Source organism: Bidens hawaiensis, unplaced genomic scaffold (assembly GCF_021521415.1).
Source record: "Bidens hawaiensis isolate Kalapana, Puna unplaced genomic scaffold, B.hawaiensis_p1.1 tig00051672_1, whole genome shotgun sequence".
NCBI classification, from domain to species: domain Eukaryota; kingdom Viridiplantae; phylum Streptophyta; class Magnoliopsida; order Asterales; family Asteraceae; genus Bidens; species Bidens hawaiensis.
Window position 1 is genome coordinate 44,056 of NW_027499287.1, and position 21,591 is coordinate 65,646.

The window sequence follows — 21,591 nt, forward strand, 5'->3', positions numbered from 1 at the left end:
AGTTCGGGTGTGCAAAAAACCCGGTTCGGGTATGCGAAAAATCCGGGTTTCGGGTATAACTAGAACTGGGTTTCGGGTATTATCGGGTACGGGTTCGGGTTTCAGCATTGAAAGTCATACCCTATCCGTACCCTACAGGTAGGGTCGGGTTTGGGTTTGGGTATTAAAACCCGGGTTTAAAAAAAATCGGTTCCGGGTTTTTTATTGGGTCCGGTTCCGGATTCGGGTTTTTTGTGCACCTCTACCTAAGGATTCACCATCGGTCCGGTCCGTCGACTCATGCAAGCCCAATAGTCTATTAACCTGTTGTGAACCAACCCAAGCCCGTACAAGCAGCCCAAATCAAATGGCCCAAGTTATAATCAAATGGCATTCTGTTGGATCCTTAATTGCTTCTTGTCATTAAACTGATAACACTCATCTCAATTCATAACCTCCAGCCGTCTCTTGGACTAGTGTCTTAATTAATAACGTCAAATGTTAGTCAAGAGACCAAGAGTCAAAACAGTGTCTTACAGATTCTTTTGTTTCATTTCCTTTAATTTCTCTTCATAAGGTCTTTCTTTTATGACGTGCTAGCTTTTTATTATAAAGCAGATGGAATTTATTACTATACGAAATCACATTTCATAAATTTTAAAAATAAACCTGCAAACAACATTAAAAAAATAAACACCAATGTCAACAAAATTGCTAGCATAGATCTAAAACTTGAAATAAAGGTACAAGTACATCAATACAGTTCTAGAACAATTGATCAAATCACCACTTAATTCATTAATATTGCAAACCAAAATTAAGATTTCACTTTCTTGGGTACGCGATAAGCTCCAACCACACAAGCATGGTCTCTTTCAAAGGGCTCAAGCGTTACTTGCTCCATAGGTTTAAACTGCTCTGCCTGGAGCTTCTTAACTTCTGAGGCAAACACCGCCTCTGCTGGAACAGTAGAATCTATGCAGTTTGCCTATCAACATAAATGTTGGTATTAAAATTTTAAGTAAATTTAAAAAATAATAACCTAAATAATATGAAAATGAGAAACGTAAACCTTAATTGATATAACAAAATAGCCTCCGGTTTTCAAGAAATAAGATGCATTGAGAGCTAAAATCCTAGCCTGCAAACATGAGAAATTACAAAATCCATTATGTTCACAAAGGCTAATGAGACTTGTTTAACTGCAGCATTCACTTATGACAAATGCATAAAATTGAAAAACAACTAAAAATGTATTTTTGGCATAACAAATAAAAAACAAAGTGAGAGAAAAAATCATCAGAAACTCGGTTTTTGCATCATCCAGGATGTCCTGAAGGGGAATCCGAGTAGCTCTTCATATGATACATCACAAAATACTAAAAAAAATAATTATTAAAACTATGAAAAGAAATACAATTAACCAGCTCAAGATTTCATAACAATATAAGCATACAACAACTTGAAGATAGCAGAAAAAAAGAAAAATAGATCTTAGAAACATCATAAAACCGATTATGTGAGTACAAAGTAAATATATAATAAACCTTGAGCTGCGATTAAATAATTGAATAAAATCATGAAAAACAACTGAAAACCACAAAGAAAAACATGTTCGTTTAGTAAAATAATGGTTTTAGCATATCAATGAAAAACAACTGAAAACAATAGCAATAAGACCATCAGAAACTCGGTTTGGCATCATCTAAGATGTCCTGAAGGGGAATTCGAGTAGCTCATCATATGATACATTGCAGAAAACCAAAGAAAAAAGGCAACATTTTTGTAAACAAAACTACAATACTTGTAACAATATTAAAAACATCAAGCTAATAGAATTGAAAAATGCAAGTTCGAAGATAGATGATGATGATAAATGATAAGCAAACCTGATCAGGTTGAGCAACATCAGAAAATATGACATCAACCATGCCAACAAGCATCCTGTATTTAGCAGGGTGTCATCTTCAATAATCGGAATAACATTTGTCCTCTTTTTCGCCATGTTCACCAAATCTCTTCCACTTCTATGAGAAAACTCAACAGCATACACAACTCCAGTCTACCAATTACGAAATCATAACTATTATTAACACAAAATAAACAAACAAAATTACTAATAAAACTTCTTACTGGTCCAACAAGATCAGACACATGAGACACCGTAGTTCCAGATGCAGCTCCAAGATAAAGCACACGAGATCCAGGTTTCTGAACATAAAATTAACAACATTAAACCCTAATAATGATAAATTTGCTTTTATCAGTAATAATGTGTGCACTTACCATCCAGATATTGTCAACACCACCAAGAATTGCAGCAGCTAACTTTGATCTAAAAGGATTCCACACTCTGTACTCAACCTTTGTTCCATCTTCATTCTAAATACAAATCAAATCGGTAAATAATTTGAAATTATCATTTATATAGTATAAGTATGGCAGGATTCCCCATAAACAGAAAACTAAATATAATTTATTTATTTATTTATTTTGTTTATCAAGTTTAAACTTTTAGTATTACATTAATAATTAATTTTAAACAATTTTGTTTCTCTTTTAAAATACAATGTTTTATAAAATTTGAGTATGCAATCAACTCAAGCTTAATTTTATCTACTACTAATATAAATTTTACTCAAAATTAAGTTGTGTATAATGGTGTACAAGTAAATGATACAAAAAACGATTATCGGTTATTTTTTGTACCCCAGGTTAACCAAAATAAAATCAATTAATCTTTCATACATTTCTAGCTTTCTAAATCCATTTCATGTGCTTCATGTTTGGCATCATCATTTATACACCCAACATTCTAACCTTCACCCACGGCATATAATATAAGCTACTAATACGTTTTTCCCCAAAGCAAGTTTGCCTTTTTAGTGCATTTACCCCGCCAAAAGATATTCTTTGTTTTCCATCACTTTGGCATGTATAAAAAAATATAGTGTCTTATGTTATTATCTCTATCTTATATATCTATACCACCGAAATATAAATAAAAATGTATACCTGGACAGAGATCCTCTTCTCATTATAGACAGCTTCTCCAGGAACCATATTCTTAGTGCACAGAGCGTCTTCTTTCCCTTTAGCAATAAACACACCTTCGTGTCTATGCGGCTCCACAATAACCTTACTTCCACCCTTCATTCCTCCACCTCTACCACCACGTCCTCCTCTGCCGCCACGCCCTCCTCTGCCGCCACCGCCTCTGCTGCCGCCACGCCCACCGCTTCTTCCGCCTCTACCGCCGCCATCGCTACGGCCGCCTCTAAATCCGCCTCTACCTCCTCTGATTGGAGCTCTCATGGTCGTTGGTTTGCTAGGGTTTATGAGTGAAGCAGAGGCGTCTTATAAGAACAAGTAGGGCTTAGGGTTTTGGTTACGACACACATTTCTAATTCTAGCTCATACTGTTTAATTTGTGGGCTACTAAATATGGGCTAAGTTAAATGGGTCTGTATTTTCTTATATCGTAGTCCTTGGCCCATTCAAATTACCCGGTAATTAACACAAAGCCGGTAATCACAAAACGTTTTAATTAATTTAAATTAAGAAAAATATTTTTTTTTTAAATAAGTTAACAAAAGACTATAATAATACCAAGGGGAAAGTGAGTGCGGTGTTGTTAGCCGTATTATTATTACACACAAAACCAATCAAAACTAAATAGTTTTGATTAAACTCTCCTATTTAATCATATTAATCATAATCCCTTCTATATTTTCAAAAGTTTCATATCTTGGATAATGTGGAGGTAGGGTCCTTAATACCCGGTATGACCTTATACTTATTGTGCTTTATATTATATTTTGTTATATTATTATTGTTTACTAACCAATGCCCAATGGGCTGGGGGGTTGTGGAGGTAACCCATAACTGGACTTGGCCCAATACAGTTAGGGTTTCATGATGATAGCCATAGAGTTCTTATATAAGGGCCCTTCACCTTTCATTTGGGGGATCCCTTCTTGGACACTTGGCATCCACGTACATTTTTGTGTCTATAAGCAAGGGGAAACTCTTAGCAGTCACCTCCACCCCCCCATATTTCCATGGCAGATCTCGAGCTACCGGAGAAGAAGACAAAGTCGTGGTTCGTTTATCTCGAAGACCGGGGAGCATCATCTTGGATCAGGTCAGATTCGTTTCATGTTTCTTCATTGGCGCCATCCGTGGGACTGGTAACGAACCACACCTCAATCTTCCTTGTTTCATGTCCAGATCTGTGTTTCTAGAGTGACGGAGGTTAGATCTGGTTCTAATTCCTTCAGATCTGATTCCGTTTGAGCAACAGTTACGTTCGATATTCTTTTTTGTCTCTCTAGATCTGCGTTCATACGCAATGGGTGCCGGATCCAGATCTGATTTTTCAGTGTTCAATGCTGGAATAAGTTCTAGATCTATAGTCACAAAGCAAAAATTGGGTGTAAAAAAGGAATACACAGGTACAACTCTTTTTGCAGTGGGTAACATCATATTTGCATATCTTTGACTCATGTGGAAAAGCATCTTTTAGGAGAATGACAGGCTGTGTACAGCCTCAAAATAATAGCCATCAATATTATCCCATTTTGGGGTTTCAAATAAATTATATGGGGGTTTATTAGAGAGAGAGAGAAAAAAAACTCTCGTACAACAATATGATGATTTGGGATGACTCATTTGAAGAAAGCATGACACGCTCCAACTTTTAATCATTCCCAAGAAATTTGTCTTTATGTGATGAAAAAAGAGTATCCCACACATGCACATCGGTGCTCCTCCATCACCACCGGAGCAACTAAAGTTAACGGTCTCGGAAAAACTCTGCCACTACGGAAATATCCATGCTCCGCCGCCCTACAATCCACGTGGAAACCACTATGCGGGTCGAAAGACGAATCCATGCCGTTGGTTTTGCGCAGAAGACTCCGCCGCCATGCATGCGTGCCCGCGGAAACCACTATGTGGGTCGGAAGACGACTCAATTTCTTCGTTTTGCAAAGAAGACTCCACCGCCATGCATGTGCGCCCGCGAGTCATCACTCCGTCGCCATGCATGCACGCCCGTGGAAACCACCATGTGGGTCGGAAGACGACTCCATGTCCTTGGTTTTACGCAGAAGACTCCACCGCCATGCATGCGCACTGCCGAGGATCAAGACTTTGCAGCCATGCATGCGCGCTCGCGAGTCACGACTCCGCCGCCATGCATGTGCACTGCCAAGGATCAAGTCTTCGCTTCCATGCATGCACACTGCCGAGGATCAAGACTTCGCCGCGATGCATGCGCGCCCGCGAGTCACCACTCCGCCGCCATGCATGCGCACTGCCGAGGATCAAGATTCCGCTGCCATGCAGCGCATTGCCGAGGATCAAGCTTGTAGCACCGCCCTTGATAAAAGGCAAATCCTAAAAAGTATAAACCATGTCTAAAAATTTTATACACATGCGAAGGGAAGACCTGCTTGTACGATGCCGTCACCCGCGGGTCATAACCGTGACCCGTGTATCAACACCTGTGGGTTGCCAATGCCACCTGCGGGTCGAAACCGTGATCCGCGTAGCAACATGAACACCTCGCCACCATGCATGCGTGCAGCCACAGATCAACACTCCACCACTTGTGGAAGACTTTGCCACCATCCATGCATGCGTCCACGCGGATGAGCATTCCACCATCATGCATGCGTGCAGCCGCGGATCAACACTCCACCGCCCGTGGAAGGCTTCGTCACCATGCATCCGCGCGCCGCGGCTGATGCACCACCATGCATGCGTGCAGCCGCGGATCAACACTCCACCACCTGTGGAAGACTTCGCCACGATGCATGCATGCGTCCCCGCGGATGAGCATTCCACCATCATGCATGCGCGGGCCGCGGATAATGCACTACCCCGCCATGCATGCATGCATGCAGCCGCGGATCAACATTCCACCACCTATGAAAGATTCCAACGCCATGCATGCGCACGCAACCCTTCGCCATGCATGCGCGCTCAACTCCCGCCATGCGTCCAAAATCAATTGTAAATAAAATATTCGTTTTATTTGAAATCTCCATCTCATTAAAATCGTTTCAGAGTAGTAAACAGCGGAATAGATAACATCAAAATTCCCAAAACCCAGGAAGGTGACCAAAATTAAAATTTAAATACTTATGGTAATAATTTAAAAGAAACAGTTTGCGTTATTAATTCTTCGACTAGATGTGCCTTCAACCGTCCGAGTAGTCTCTAGCACGTCCAAGCGGAAATCTCTAATCCTCAACCTGAAAGTCAATCTAACATACACACAAAGTCAGCTTGAGCTGAGTGAGTTCAAGTTTTTATAAACAATAATTCATACTTTATTTCAAAGCTATAGTTATACACAATAGAGAATGTATAAATAAAATAAATTATATATAATTCACCAAGTAATACAATCATCGTCGAACACACGTACACGGGCCTCCCCACCCCGAGTCAAGACTCGAGCAATATATTTGACCCGGACGCGGTAAGACCTAAGCATGTGACACGAGCCTCTCCACCACGAGTCAAACCCGAGTAATATATTTGACTCGGTCACAGCTTATACATCCGAGCACGAGATACGGGCCTCTCCACCATGGGTACAACCCGAGTAATATATTTGACCCGATCTCGGCTCATACATCCAAGCACGGGGTACGGGCCTCTTCACCACGGGTGCAACCCGAGTAATATATTTGACCCGATCCCGGCTCATACATCCAAGCACGTAATACGGGCCTCTTCACCACGGGTACAACCCGAGTAATATATTTGACCCGATCACGGCTCAACATCCAACGGGCCTCTTCACCACGGGATTTTAAAACCCGAGTAATATATTTGACCCACCAAAATGATAATCACGTCACACGGGCCTCTTCACCACGGGTACAACCCGAGTAATATATTTGACCCGGCCGTGAATCACCATGCACACAAACAACAATAAGCCTACATACATCATTCTTAGTCACGAGAAACTAAATATCATTACACAATCGTAGGCTATAAGGTACACATCCTCATACGTACATACATACCTCCATATATACATACATATATATATTCCTACATAAATATATGTATATATCATCCCATACGGGAACTAAGTAGATAGGTCTACTCATATTCAATTACTACCAAGTCTGCTAACGTCCTCGAGTCTAGACCATCAATAGTGTATGTAACCTTAAGGACACAAGACCATGAACGAGTCTATAATATCATAAGGCATATAAAATAATTCAAACATAGCTTTCAAAATACACCATCACGAGTGAGACCATGTAAAACTATTCAAATCATTGTAACGAGTAAAATCGTTTAAAATTGTATTTCGGTGTGTATGCTAGCCCAAAACGTAAAAGAGTAAAAAGGGCATCATGAACTCACCTGGAATCGATCGAAAACCTGTAACGAGCTAGGAAATCCCTAAGTGCACACTCACAAGTAAGGGCCTGTAAATTATACACAACGCGTTACTAAACGAGACTGTAAGAACACTCTAGCCTAATGGGCCGTTCAAGCCCAACAACTTGGCCCAAGGCCCAACACTTGGCCCAAGGCCCAACAACTTGGCCCAAGGCCCAACACTTGGCCCAAGGCCCAACAACTTGGCCTAAGGCCCAACGATAATCAAATCGGGTCGAATGCGCGCGAAATAAACCTTAAAACCATTTGTTAAACTAATCAACCCCGAATGGACCAAATTCCATTTTAAATCTTTTCATTCATCAAGATTTTGTCACCCGAGTTGATAGGGTTGACGGTTCCTTTTTACAACTCTTACTTTAACGTTTAAACGAAAATTCACGCACCGCCGACTCGATTGACGAAGCACTAACCCCAACAGCCCCGTGCATAAGAAATATAATTTTCCCATAGCCCTTAAACTCCCCTAGGGCTGTACAAACTGATTCGGTCGGTCATCCGATCGTTTAACGCATCAAACTCAACAATTGTCAATCCTACACCCGATAAACCCTAGTTTTCGAACTAAAATCGATTGACCGAACTAAACACCTCCATTGGCCATGAAATTTTAGTATATTGTAAGTGACATACCTAAGAATATGACGGAGTACGAACTTCAATTATAACAGCCCCGAAAGATGCGAGAAAGGGCAGCCACCGGTTAAGCCTAAAACGAACTTATTGATCAATACGAATATAACATGCAGATTTTAGCATGCAAAGATGTATTTTATTACATAGGAAAACCATAGAATTAAATTATTAAATTTTTACCAGTATTACATAAATATCTTAAGTTTATAAGAATATTTTTATTATATTTTTCTAGTGGACACAAAAATCATGACAATTTTTCTAACACAGAAAGGTATGTGCAGCTATTTCAGCTGCGCAACAAAATGGTTTTATTTTTATAAAATTCATTACCCAGCCAAATTAAACGATTCCAATTGGGTTTGGTTCCTAACTCAAAATATTAACTTTCAGAAGTGGAATCAACCAATTTAGACTTGTCGAAAAAAGGTTATGATGTCGGGAAGACAGACCAGAATCCGTCATCCCGCATCAGTTTTGACACTCGATTTTATAAATTCATAAAAACTATTCAAATCTCGTCCAAAAATTACGTATTATACCTTTATGGAAATTAGACTCAAAGTAAAACATCATGGAATCAAGAATCGATCAAAAACAGTGGATTAACATCGCGTTACAGACCCTACAATAAACGTATACGAATCTGTCAGCAAGCTGTTATCATCAAAACTTAATCTTAACGACCAATAAGCGCGTTCATATGATCAATTAAGGTGTAAAAGACATGGGGAATCATAAACCCGACCTTGAATTGAAGTTTTCACGGTGGAAACATGGCGGGGCAGAAGAAAAACGAGCAGGGGGGTCCAGGTCCGACGGCTGCAAATAGGTTTAGGGTTTGAGTTTTCTTTTGTTTTATGATATAAAATAGTTACATCCAAGTCCCTCCAAATTGAAGTATGTAGCAACTTGGGTGGAAAGTTAAGTGAGAACGTTTACGAGGTTTGCAAGGAGCTCTCGGGAGAATGCCGGGTCAAGCCCGAAAGGTGTACATAACACTACAAGATTAAATCTTTTGTCGGAAATTAACGGGCGTTACAAGTCCACCCTCCTTACAATGGGATTCGTCCCCGAATCCCGTCGCAACATGAACGGATGCGGATGGAGACGAAACCTAATCATCTAATCGCATAAGAGGATGATAGCGACAAAACCTTTACTAGCGCCTGAGTCAAACAGAAACGAAGCTTAAAACTCAACAAGTAGTAAGGAAACCTAGAGTGATAGTATGCTACGCCTCAGCTAAACCATTACGCGCAAAGCGTTTGAGAGGATGGGAAACGAACGGGAGAATTTAAGGAACGAGAGGAACTTTAACGCTAATGACACGAGCATTAGCCATATCATATCCTTACCAAGACAGAACCCTAACACAGTCAAGCACATGTAGTGTTTAGAACATGGTAGGTAACGGTAAACTGCTAATAACGTTGATCAGGTGTTATTAATTGTTTACTTTACCCGCCCATCCCAAGCACCCCCTGCCCCTAACCATATTAGCACCCATCTAACACGTAATCAATTATAGACATAATGAAATTCTAAAACTTATAAGAATGACTAAACAATTAAAATTAACTCTTGACGTGCAGCTACTCGCGGTTGGCAATTCTAGTCTTTTCTTTTACAGTTCGAGTCCAAGCATTTGGGAATGCTCGGATCCCTCGAACCATGGCTCTGATACCAACTTGTAAGACCCCGAATCCCGGGAATCCTACAGTTGGTAATCACCTCCCCAAATTCACAAAAATTTAAAATCAATCGATTCGTTTTATTTAAAACAAGTTCAGAGTAAATAACAGCGGAAAAGTTTAAGTATTAAAAATCCCAAACACGGGTGCAAGTGTGCAAAAATCAAATGTAAATAAAATATTCGTTTTATTTGAAATCTTCATCTCATTAAAATCGTTTCAGAGTAGTAAACAGCGGAATAGATAACATCAAAATTCCCAAAACCAGGAAAGTGACCAAAATTAAAATTTAAATACTTATGGTAATAATTTAAAAGAAACAGTTTGCGTTATTAATTCTTCGACTAGATGTGCCTTCAACCGTCCGAGTAGTCTCTAGCACGTCCAAGCGGAAATCTCTAATCCTCAACCTGAAAGTCAATCTAACATACACACAAAGTCAGCTTGAGCTGAGTGAGTTCAAGTTTTCATAAACAATAATTCAAACTTTATTTCAAAGCTATAGTTATAAACAATAGAGAAGGTATAAATAAAATAAATTATATATAATTCACCAAGTAATACAATCATCGTCGAACACACGTACACGGGCCTCTCCACCACGAGTCAAGACTCGAGCAATATATTTGACCCGGACGCGGTAAGACCTAAGCATGTGACACGAGCCTCTCCACCACGAGTCAAACCCGAGTAATATATTTGACTCGGTCACAGCTTATACATCCGAGCACGAGATACGGGCCTCTCCACCACGGGTACAACCCGAGTAATATATTTGACCCGATCTCGGCTCATACATCCAAGCACGGAGTACGGGCCTCTTCACCACGGGTGCAACCCGAGTAATATATTTGACCCGATCCCGGCTCATACATCCAAGCACGTAATACGGGCCTCTTCACCACGGGTACAACCCGAGTAATATATTTGACCCGATCACGGCTCAACATCCAACGGGCCTCTTCACCACGGGATTTTAAAACCCGAGTAATATATTTGACCCGCCAAAATGATAATCACGTCACACGGGCCTCTTCACCACGGGTACAACCCGAGTAATATATTTGACCCGGCCGTGAATCACCATGCACACAAACAACAATAAGCCTACATACATCATTCTTAGTCACGAGAAACTAAATATCATTACACAATCGTAGGCTATAAGGTACACATCCTCATACGTACATACATACCTCCATATATACATACATATATATATTCCTACATAAATATATGTATATATCATCCCATACGGGAACTAAGTAGATAGGTCTACTCATATTCAATTACTACCAAGTCTGCTAACGTCCTCGAGTCTAGACCATCAATAGTGTATGTAACCTTAAGGACACAAGACCATGAACGAGTCTAAAATATCATAAGGCATATAAAATAATTCAAATATAGCTTTCAAAATACACCATCACGAGTGAGACCATGTAAATATTCAAATCATTGTAACGAGTAAAATCGTTTAAAATTGTATTTCGGTGTGTATGCTAGCCCAAAACGTAAAAGAGTAAAAAGGGCATCATGAACTCACCTGGAATCGATCGAACACCTGTAACGAGCTAGGAAATCCCTAAGTGCACATTCACAAGTAAGGGCCTGTAAATTATACACAACGCGTTACTAAACGAGACTGTAAGAACACTCTAGCCTAATGGGCCGTTCAAGCCCAACAACTTGGCCCAAGGCCCAACACTTGGCCCAAGGCCCAACACTTGGCCCAAGGCCCAACAACTTGGCCTAAGGCCCAACGATAATCAAATCGGGTCGAATGCGAGCGAAATAAACCTTAAAACCATTTGTTAAACTAATCAACCCCGAATGGACCAAATTCCATTTTAAATCTTTTCATTCATCAAGATTTTGTCACCCGAGTTGATAGGGTTGACGGTTCCTTTTTACAACTCTTACTTTAACGTTTAAACGAAAATTCACGCACCGCCGACTCGATTGACGAAGCACTAACCCCAACAGCCCCGTGCATCAGAAATATAATTTTCCCATAGCCCTTAAACTCCCCTAGGGCTGTACAAACTGATTCGGTCGGTCATCCGATCGTTTAACGCATCAAACTCAACAATTGCCAATCCTACACCCGATAAACCCTAGTTTTCGAACTAAAATCGATTGACCGACCTAAACACCTCCATTGGCCATGAAATTTTAGTATATTGTAAGTGACATACCTAAGAATATGACGGAGTACGAACTTCAATTATAACAGCCCCGAAAGATGCGAGAAAGGGCAGCCACCGGTTAAGCCTAAAACAAACTTATTGATCAATACGAATATAACATGCAGATTTTAGCATGCAAAGATGTATTTTATTACATAGGAAAACCATGGAATTAAATTATTAAATTTTTACCAGTGTTACATAAATATCTTAAGTTTATAAGAATATTTTTATTATATTTTTCTAGTGGACACAAAAATCATGAAAATTCTTCTAACACAGAAAGGTATGTGCAGCTATTTCAGCTGCGCAACAAAATGGTTTTATTTTTATAAAATTCATTACCCAGCCAAATTAAACGATTCCAATTGGGTTTGGTTCCTAACTCAAAATATTAACTTTCAGAAGTGGAACCAACCAATTTAGACTTGTCGAAAAAAGGTTATGATGTCGGGAAGACAGACCAGAATCCGTCATCCCGCATCAGCTTTGACACTCGATTTTCTAAATTCATAAAAACTATTCAAATCTCGTCCAAAAATTACGTATTATAATTTTATGGAAACTAGACTCAAAGTAGAACATCATGGAATCAAGAATCGATCAAAAACAGTGGATTAACATCGCGTTACAGACCCTACAATAAACATATACGAATCTGTCAGCAAGCTGTTATCATCAAAACTCAATCTTAACGACCAATAAGCGCGTTCATATGATCAATTAAGGTGTAAAAGACATGGGAAATCATAAACCCGACCTTGAATTGAAGTTTTCACGGCGGAAACATTCGGGGCAGAAGAAAAACGAGCAGGGAGGGGGTCCAGGTCCGACGGCTGCAAATAGGTTTAGGGTTTGAGTTTTCTTTTGTTTTATGATATAAAATAGTTACATCCAAGTCCCTCCAAATTGAAGTATGTAGCAACTTGGGTGGAAAGTTAAGTGAGAACGTTTACGAGGTTTGCAAGGAGCTCTCGGGAGAATGCCGGGTCAAGCCCGAAAGGTGTACATAACACTACAAGATTAAATCTTTTGTCGGAAATTAACGGGCGTTACAAGTCCACCCTCCTTACAACGGGATTCGTCCCCGAATCCCGTCGCAACATGAACGGATGCGGATGGAGACGAAACCTAATCATCTAATCGCATAAGAGGATGATAGCGACAAAACCTTTACTAGCGCCTGAGTCAAACAGAAACGAAGCTTAAAGCTCAACAAGTAGTAAGGAAACCTAGAGTGATAGTATGCTACGCGTCAGCTAAACCATTACGCGCAAAGCGTTTGAGAGGATGAGAAACGAACGGGAGAATTTAAGGAACGAGAGGAACTTTAACGCTAATGACACGAGCATTAGCCATATCATATCCTTACCAAGACAGAACCCTAACACAGTCAAGCACATGTAGTGTTTAGAACATGGTAGGTAACGGTAAACTGCTAATAACGTTGATCAGGTGTTATTAATTGTTTACTTTACCCGCCCATCCCAAGCACCCCCTGCCCCTAACCATATTAGCACCCATCTTACACGTAATCAATTATAGACATAATGAAATTCTAAAACTTATAAGAATGACTAAACAATTAAAATTAACTCTTGACGTGCAGCTACTCGCGGTTGGCAATTCTAGTCTTTTCTTTTACAGTTCGAGTCCAAGCATTTGGGAATGCTCGGATCCCTCGAACCATGGCTCTGATACCAACTTGTAAGACCCCGAATCCCGGGAATCCTACAGTTGGTAATCACCTCCCCAAATTCACAAAAATTTAAAACCAATCGATTCGTTTTATTTAAAACAAGTTCAGAGTAAATAACAGCGGAAAAGTTTAAGTATTAAAAATCCCAAACACGGGTGCAAGTGTGCAAAAATCAAATGTAAATAAAATATTCGTTTTATTTGAAATCTTCATCTCATTAAAATCGTTTCAGAGTAGTAAACAGCGGAATAGATAACATCAAAATTCCCAAAACCAGGAAAGTGACCAAAATTAAAATTTAAATACTTATGGTAATAATTTAAAAGAAACAGTTTGCGTTATTAATTCTTCGACTAGATGTGCCTTCAACCGTCCGAGTAGTCTTTAGCACGTCCAAGCGGAAATCTCTAATCCTCAACCTGAAAGTCAATCTAACATACACACAAAGTCAGCTTGAGCTGAGTGAGTTCAAGTTTTCATAAACAATAATTCATACTTTATTTCAAAGCTATAGTTATAAACAATAGAGAAGGTATAAATAAAATAAATTATATATAATTCACCAAGTAATACAATCATCGTCGAACACACGTACACGGGCCTCTCCACCACGAGTCAAGACTCGAGCAATATATTTGACCCAGACGCGGTAAGACCTAAGCATGTGACACGAGCCTCTCCACCACGAGTCAAACCCGAGTAATATATTTGACTCGGTCACAGCTTATACATCCGAGCATCATATACGGGCCTCTCCACCACGGGTACAACCCGAGTAATATATTTGACCCGATCTCGGCTCATACATCCAAGCACGGGGTACGGGCCTCTTCACCACGGGTGCAACCTGAGTAATATATTTGACCCGATCCCGGCTCATACATCCAAGCACGTAATACGGGCCTCTTCACAACGGGTACAACCCGATTAATATTTGACCTGATCACGGCTCAACATCCAACGGGCCTCTTCACCACGGGATTTTAAAACCCGAGTAATATATTTGACCCGCCAAAATGATGATCACGTCACACGGGCCTCTTCACCACGGGTACAACCCGAGTAATATATTTGACCCGGCCGTGAATCACCATGCACACACACAACAATAAGCCTACATACATCATTCTTAGTCACGAGAAACTAAATATCATTACACAATCGTAGGCTATAAGGTACACATCCTCATACGTACATACATACGTCCATATATACATACATATATATATTCCTACATAAATATATATATATATATATATATATCATCCCATACGGGAACTAAGTAGATAGGTCTACTCATATTCAATTACTACCAAGTCTGCTAACGTCCTCGAGTCTAGACCATCAATAGTGTATGTAACCTTAAGGACACAAGATCATGAACGAGTCTAAAATATCCTAAGGCATATAAAATAATTCAAATATAGCTTTCAAAATGCACCATCACGAGTGAGACCATGTAAAACTATTCAAATCATTGTAACGAGTAAAATTGTTTAAAATTGTATTTCGGTGTGTATGCTAGCCCAAAACGTAAAAGAGTAAAAAGGGCATCATGAGCTCACCTGGAATCGATCGAACATCTGTAACGAGCTAGGAAATCCCTAAGTGCACACTCACAAGTAAGGGCCTGTAAATTATACACAACGCGTTACTAAACTAGACTGTAAGAACACTCTAGCCTAATGGGCCGTTCAAGCCCAACAACTTGGCCCAAGGCCCAACAACTTGGCCCAAGGCCCAACACTTTGGCCCAAGGCCCAACAACTTGGCCCAAGGCCCAACACTTGGCCCAAGGCCCAACGATAATCAAATCGGGTCGAATGCGCGCGTAATAAACCTTAAAACCATTTGTTAAACGATTCAGCCCCGAATGGACCAAATTCCATTTTAAATCTTTTCATTCATCAAGATTTTGTCACCCGAGTTGATAGGGTTGACGGTTCCTTTTTACAACTCTTACTTTAACGTTTAAACGAAAATTCACGCACCGCCGACTCGATTGACGAAGCACTAACCCCAACAGCCCCGTGCATAATAAATATAATTTTCCCATAGCCCTTAAACTCCCCTAGGGCTGTACAAACTGATTCGGTCGGTCATCCGATCGTTTAACGCATCAAACTCAACAATTGCCAATCCTACACCCGATAAACCCTAGTTTTCGAACTAAAATTGATTGACCGACCTAAACACCTCCATTGGCCATGAAATTTTAGTATATTGTAAGTGACATACCTAAGAATATGACGGAGTACGAACTTCAATTATAACAGCCCCGAAAGATGCGAGAAAGGGCAGCCACCGGTTAAGCCTAAAACAAACTTATTGATCAATACGAATATAACATGCAGATTTTAGCATGCAAAGATGTATTTTATTACATAGGAAAACCATGGAATTAAATTATTAAATTTTTACCAGTGTTACATAAATATCTTAAGTTTATAAGAATATTTTTATTATATTTTTCTAGTGGACACAAAAATCATGAAAATTCTTCTAACACAGAAAGGTATGTGCAGCTATTTCAGCTGCGCAACAAAATGGTTTTATTTTTATAAAATTCATTACCCAGCCAAATTAAACGATTCCAATTGGGTTTGGTTCCTAACTCAAAATATTAACTTTCAGAAGTGGAACCAACCAATTTAGACTTGTCGAAAAAAGGTTATGATGTCGGGAAGACAGACCAGAATCCGCCATCCCGCATCAGCTTTGACACTCGATTTTCTAAATTCCTGAATGTTATATGTGGATGTTATATATATATATTGTTATATATATAGGGATGTACTTAAAGGATGTTTATATATGTATATTTTGTATATGTACATATGTATGAGAATGTTTAGTCTTCGGTAATGATGACGTAATGAATGTACTCTTTTTATTTTTAAACTTTTGGCATGACTATCATAATTTCCATTACTGATATTATTTATTTAAAATTTGAACTCACTCAGCTTAAGCTGACTTTGTGTACATGTTAGTGTGAGTTTCAGGTTAGGAAGAGGATACCTTATCGCTTGGACGTGCACGAAGCTACTTGGACGGTGAAGGGCATACGAGATTTAAAGACTTTATTATTAAACACTTCCTTTTAAAAATTTTTATTAAAGATAATTAAGTTGGTTTTGGGCAAAATTCCCGGGTTTTGGGAACTTATTTTATTATTTACGTTTTCCGCGGAATTTTACTCTGAAATTGGTTGCTTAATGGAACGATTGATTTTTTTAGTTTAAATATTTTATAAGTGTATTGTATGATTACCAACTGTGGGGTTCACGGGGTTCGGGGCCTTACACAAATCTTTGTGCCCGGATAAATAAACAAATTATAACCGGTTTAAGCGGAAAATGCACCGAATAAACTAATCAAATGAAACAAAAAGTGTCAAATAAACCGATATCTTGTTTATAGAAGTCCTTAACTTGCTAACACTTTGTTCCTCATAAAGACATAGTCATCTAGTCTCAGGTGTGTGGTGATGACGCTGACGAAAAAAAATGAAAACTTAAAAAAAATGAACTTACATATACATTCAAAGTGAAAGCAAATAATATTTATGTTACATTTATTTCTCCATCCATGGCCTCATTACCGTAATTTGCCAACCTTTACCCGCCTACGCTCTTTAGGCTAAAGCCCCGCATCATAATCATAGAAAATGAATGCATTCAATTATCAAGTTAGCAATTTATCACCGCTATCCAAATTAAGTCGCTAAAAAAACTAAAAAAAAAACATTACAATTAATTGTTGAAATTATGAACCATGAAATCATATATACAATTGATACAATTTGGTAATTTGGAACGTGAATTTGATGCGAAATTGAATATCTGGATATGGCGGTTGTAGAAGAAAGCGATTAGATATCAAATGAACGACAATTGGGAGGTGAAATAGGGATTGCGACATGAAAGGTGTAGGGATTGAAACGGAAGGTAGGCTTATAAAGTGACACTAGTGGTTCGTGATGTGCTTGAAGTAGTTTAATATTTATTAACTAAATTAACTAAAAATAAACACTAAGTAATACTCTAGACTCTCTAAAACTCGACTAAATTACTAAGCGGCAAGTGAACCGATCGACTCTAGTAAAGCTAAGTAAGTCCGGATATCGAACCCACGAGACTCTTTAAATTACGTTTATTAGCTAATTAGACTCGACTACAAAACACGACTTATTAATTATATTTGTTTGGGGGATTTCTATTTAAAATATTAATTTAATACTATAATTAAAAACTAATTAAGAAAACAAGTAATTTAAACGAAAACGAAGTTTGTTATGAAAATAAGATGATGATGAGAAAACTACCTAGGCTAGATTCCCCTAAATTTCAGTAATGAATTGACTCGGGAAAGTATTTAGTTATGGACTGAGATCGTAAAATAGACACTTATAAGAAAACCCGAACAGGACCCCTGACCCTTCTCAAGAGAAACCTATGGATTTCTAACAAGTTTTAATGCACACCAGTATTAAAAATCAAGTTCGCTTACGGTCACCCAATTGTTTATAATTTAGTTCCTTTATACGAAATTCTACCTTACAACGCGGAAATCAAAGGCAGTTTACTATACTTAATTGATTTGATAAACAATAATAAATAATCAACCCTAGACGGACTCCTTACGAAGAACTAAATCTAGCAAGATTAAATAGTAAAGACTTATCAATAACCTAGCACTTTACAGATTTTAGGTTAGCAGCACACTTAGATTTATTTGACAATATTATTCCTATGATCTTATCATGACATCAATCATAAAATAATCAAAAACACAAAGTAATTGACCTAATAGCAATCCTATCATATGACAAACAATAATCAAGGAAAACTATGGAACAAAACTCATCAAACAATCCTAGGTATCCATATGCATCAATTAATTAAAGATAAATCTTTTACTAAATCATAAAAACCATAACGATAAACAATCCCAAGTCAAATCAAAACATCAAAATAAGTTCATCATAAGCCTAGATAGTTCATGCAATTTAGCCTAGCATCTTAGGTTTAAGCAAAACAACAAACAAACAAGAATTCATGGCGATAGAATAATGAAAACGAAAGAAACAAAAGATAAAATCCGTTTTCTTCGTCTTCAACCAATACGTGCAACACCAGCTGATTCTTCGACTCCAAAGCTGCCGGAAACTGCTCTTGGTTGCCTCGGAACTCACAAATTCATTTGGACTTCAAGGTATGCTTAATGGTGAGTTTAGGGGTCTTTTATAGGCAACAGGGGTCCAAAAATAAGTTAAGTCGGCCAAAAAACGAAGAATCTGGAAGCTTGCACCGCCGTGCCGCGCGACGGCCCTCTCTTCCTTGGCCGCGCGGCGCTCCGGCCTAGGGGGCTGGTTCATCCTGGCTGGTCCGGTTCACTCCTGGTTCGGTCCGGTTCGTTTCCTAATGCGTCGGTTCTCAGGTTCGGCTTGTTTTTGCTCGTTTTTCGTCCTCTTTTCACCGGAATTAAAACCCAAAACCTAAAACATAAAACCATGTTAGTAGTATACAAATCTTACGAGAAATCGAACATAAACTAAAAAAATATTAAATAAATGTACACGGGATTAATGTATAATAAACGTTATATCAGTTCGCCTTCATCTTGACACGTCTAAAGAACGAAATTGATTGCTTGGACCGTCTTATTACTTTACGTAACTGAAGTGAAAAACGAAGAATCTGGAAGCTTGCACCGCCGCGCCACGCGACGGCCCTCCCTTCCTTGGCCGCGCGGCGCTCCGGCCTGGGGGGGGGGGCTGGTTCATCCTGGCTAGTCCGGTTCACTCTTGGTTGGGTCCGGTTCGTTTCCTGATGCGTCGGTTCTCCGGTTCGGCTTGTTTTTGCTCATTTTCGCCGTCTTTTCACCAGAATTAAAACCCAAAACCTAAAACATAAAACCATGTTAGTAGTATACAAATATTACGAGAAACCGAACATAAACTAATAAAATATTAAATAAATGTACACAGGATTAATGTATAATAAACGTTATATCAAATATCCCCACATTTAACCTTTTTTCGTCCCTAAAAAAGTCTCATTGCAACGGGATCAGAATCGGAGAAATACAGTCTAACAAACATATACGTTATCTTAAAAATTTAGAACAACACAAAATCTGCGATTACCGATATTATTGTCCACTTAAACCCATGCCTTTGTCTTTACCGGGACAAGTAAGATCCAACTATTATTATTACTATTATTATTATTATTATTATTATTATTATTATTATTATTATTATTATTATTATTATTTTGTATATAATCTAGTGGAACCCACAGTCAAGACCCGCTTTATTTTAGATTTACCGGATAAACCACCCCAACTTTACTTAAACCTCATAATAGCATATCAAAACGTTGTTGCACATTTTTCATGAACAGCTAAGATGATCAAGGATATTGTTTATCCACCTAAATTTAAACATCAAAGTATCCCAAGCAGCCATTAGATACGATTAAGGTTCAATTATTCAACTATCTAGCAAGTGTTCCCCACTACATGACATACCCCCGTTATCAAGCAACACCTCGAACCCATTACCACACGTGATTTTACAAGTTTCCATCTGTCGGTTTACATACGTCGTGTCTCTAGTTGATCTTGTTCTTAATGGTATGGGACGCAAGTAAGAGGACCACGTATGACTAACAGCGGGATGATCACTGGATCATCTAGATTTTACTTCACTGTAATTGATGTAAGTGAGTGTAATGGCAGTAAACTGCGGGTTTATGCTTAAAAGCTTTTATTTATTAAATATCCAAAGATACCGAGATGAACAACCGTAAAAAGACCCGTGGTCTCCGAACCCGAGGCATCCCATCAATACAGGATTTAAGGCTATAAAACCATACGCCTATGAAGTGTTAACCACTAAAACTAGAAGTGCAAGTTTTAAGGTATATCACAGACTACACGGTATACTTTAACGTTTAAACCTACCCAAGCATCGTATGATAGCGTATTCAAATTTCTATAAAATTTAAATTTTCTACAATCAAACTAAAAATGAGGCTTGAGTATGGCAGACCTTTCATCTTGTATTTTATACAGACTTAACATGTTTCCCACTAAAAATCATATTTTATCATCTAAAACCAACTATCAAACCACCCTTTCATTCTCAAGGCTGAGCCTACCGACACATCCCAAGTTAAGTGCGTGTTCTTTAATATATATCTTATTATTAGTAGTTTGAAAAACCGATTCCCGATAAGTATCCTCATCTCCCATTTATACGCAAAAAGAAACAAAAACAAGGGACATTTTTCAAAACTATTTTTTTTAAATACTTAAACGAAAAACTAAAACGAAAAACATATGTATTCCCATCCCCACACTTAAAATTTGCATTGTCCTCAATGCAGAGACGGAAACACGACTCAAAAAATTTAAAAACAAAACGTAAAAATACAAAAATAAATAAAAACAAAAATATAAAAGTAAAGTAAAAAGGAAAAGACTTAGCTCGTAGTGTACGCATAAAGTATGATGCTAAAGTCTTCTTCCATAAATGCCCTCCATCTCCGAACTTGCTCAGCAACTAGTATCTTCTTCTCTCGTACACGAATGGAAACGGCAACAATATAAACAATATCTAAACATTTCATCTTATCAACCTTGATAGATATTAAGCATTCAAAGTATGCAACCGGACCAACCAATCAAAACATAAAAACAGCAAATAAATAATAAGAAAAGTATACGGTTCCTGCTGCTCCATCCCCACACTTAAATGTTGCATTATACTTCAAGGGGATCTTCTCTCTATCTTCCTTCACAACTAACCAAAACTTAAAAATAAAGAAAAACTACAAAAAACTACGTTAGTGACTCAATGAAAAATAAAAATAAAATAGAAAAAAAAATAGGAAAGAATGTACAAACTCTACACTTGAGTATGCACTCAAGAACCATGTGTGACAAT

The 21,591-nt window shown here is 38.5% G+C and overlaps 2 non-coding genes and 1 pseudogene across 3 annotated transcripts; all 3 read right to left on the reverse strand.

The window, feature by feature from the left end:
- Nucleotides 1-688: 688 nt before the first annotated feature.
- Nucleotides 689-3,294, reverse strand: LOC143599257 (rRNA 2'-O-methyltransferase fibrillarin 1-like; annotated as a pseudogene). Its single transcript, XR_013147269.1, has 6 exons — nucleotides 2,995-3,294; nucleotides 2,266-2,361; nucleotides 2,113-2,190; nucleotides 1,869-2,041; nucleotides 1,052-1,120; nucleotides 689-967 (listed from the first exon to the last, which is right to left on the reverse strand). The product of XR_013147269.1 is annotated as an rRNA 2'-O-methyltransferase fibrillarin 1-like (transcript).
- Nucleotides 1,275-1,346, reverse strand: LOC143599259 (small nucleolar RNA snoR60). The gene has a single exon (XR_013147270.1). It is a non-coding gene; the product is annotated as a small nucleolar RNA snoR60 (small nucleolar RNA).
- LOC143599260 (small nucleolar RNA snoR60) lies at nucleotides 1,658-1,728 on the reverse strand. Its single transcript, XR_013147271.1, has one exon. It is a non-coding gene; the product is annotated as a small nucleolar RNA snoR60 (small nucleolar RNA).
- Nucleotides 3,295-21,591: the final 18,297 nt, after the last annotated feature.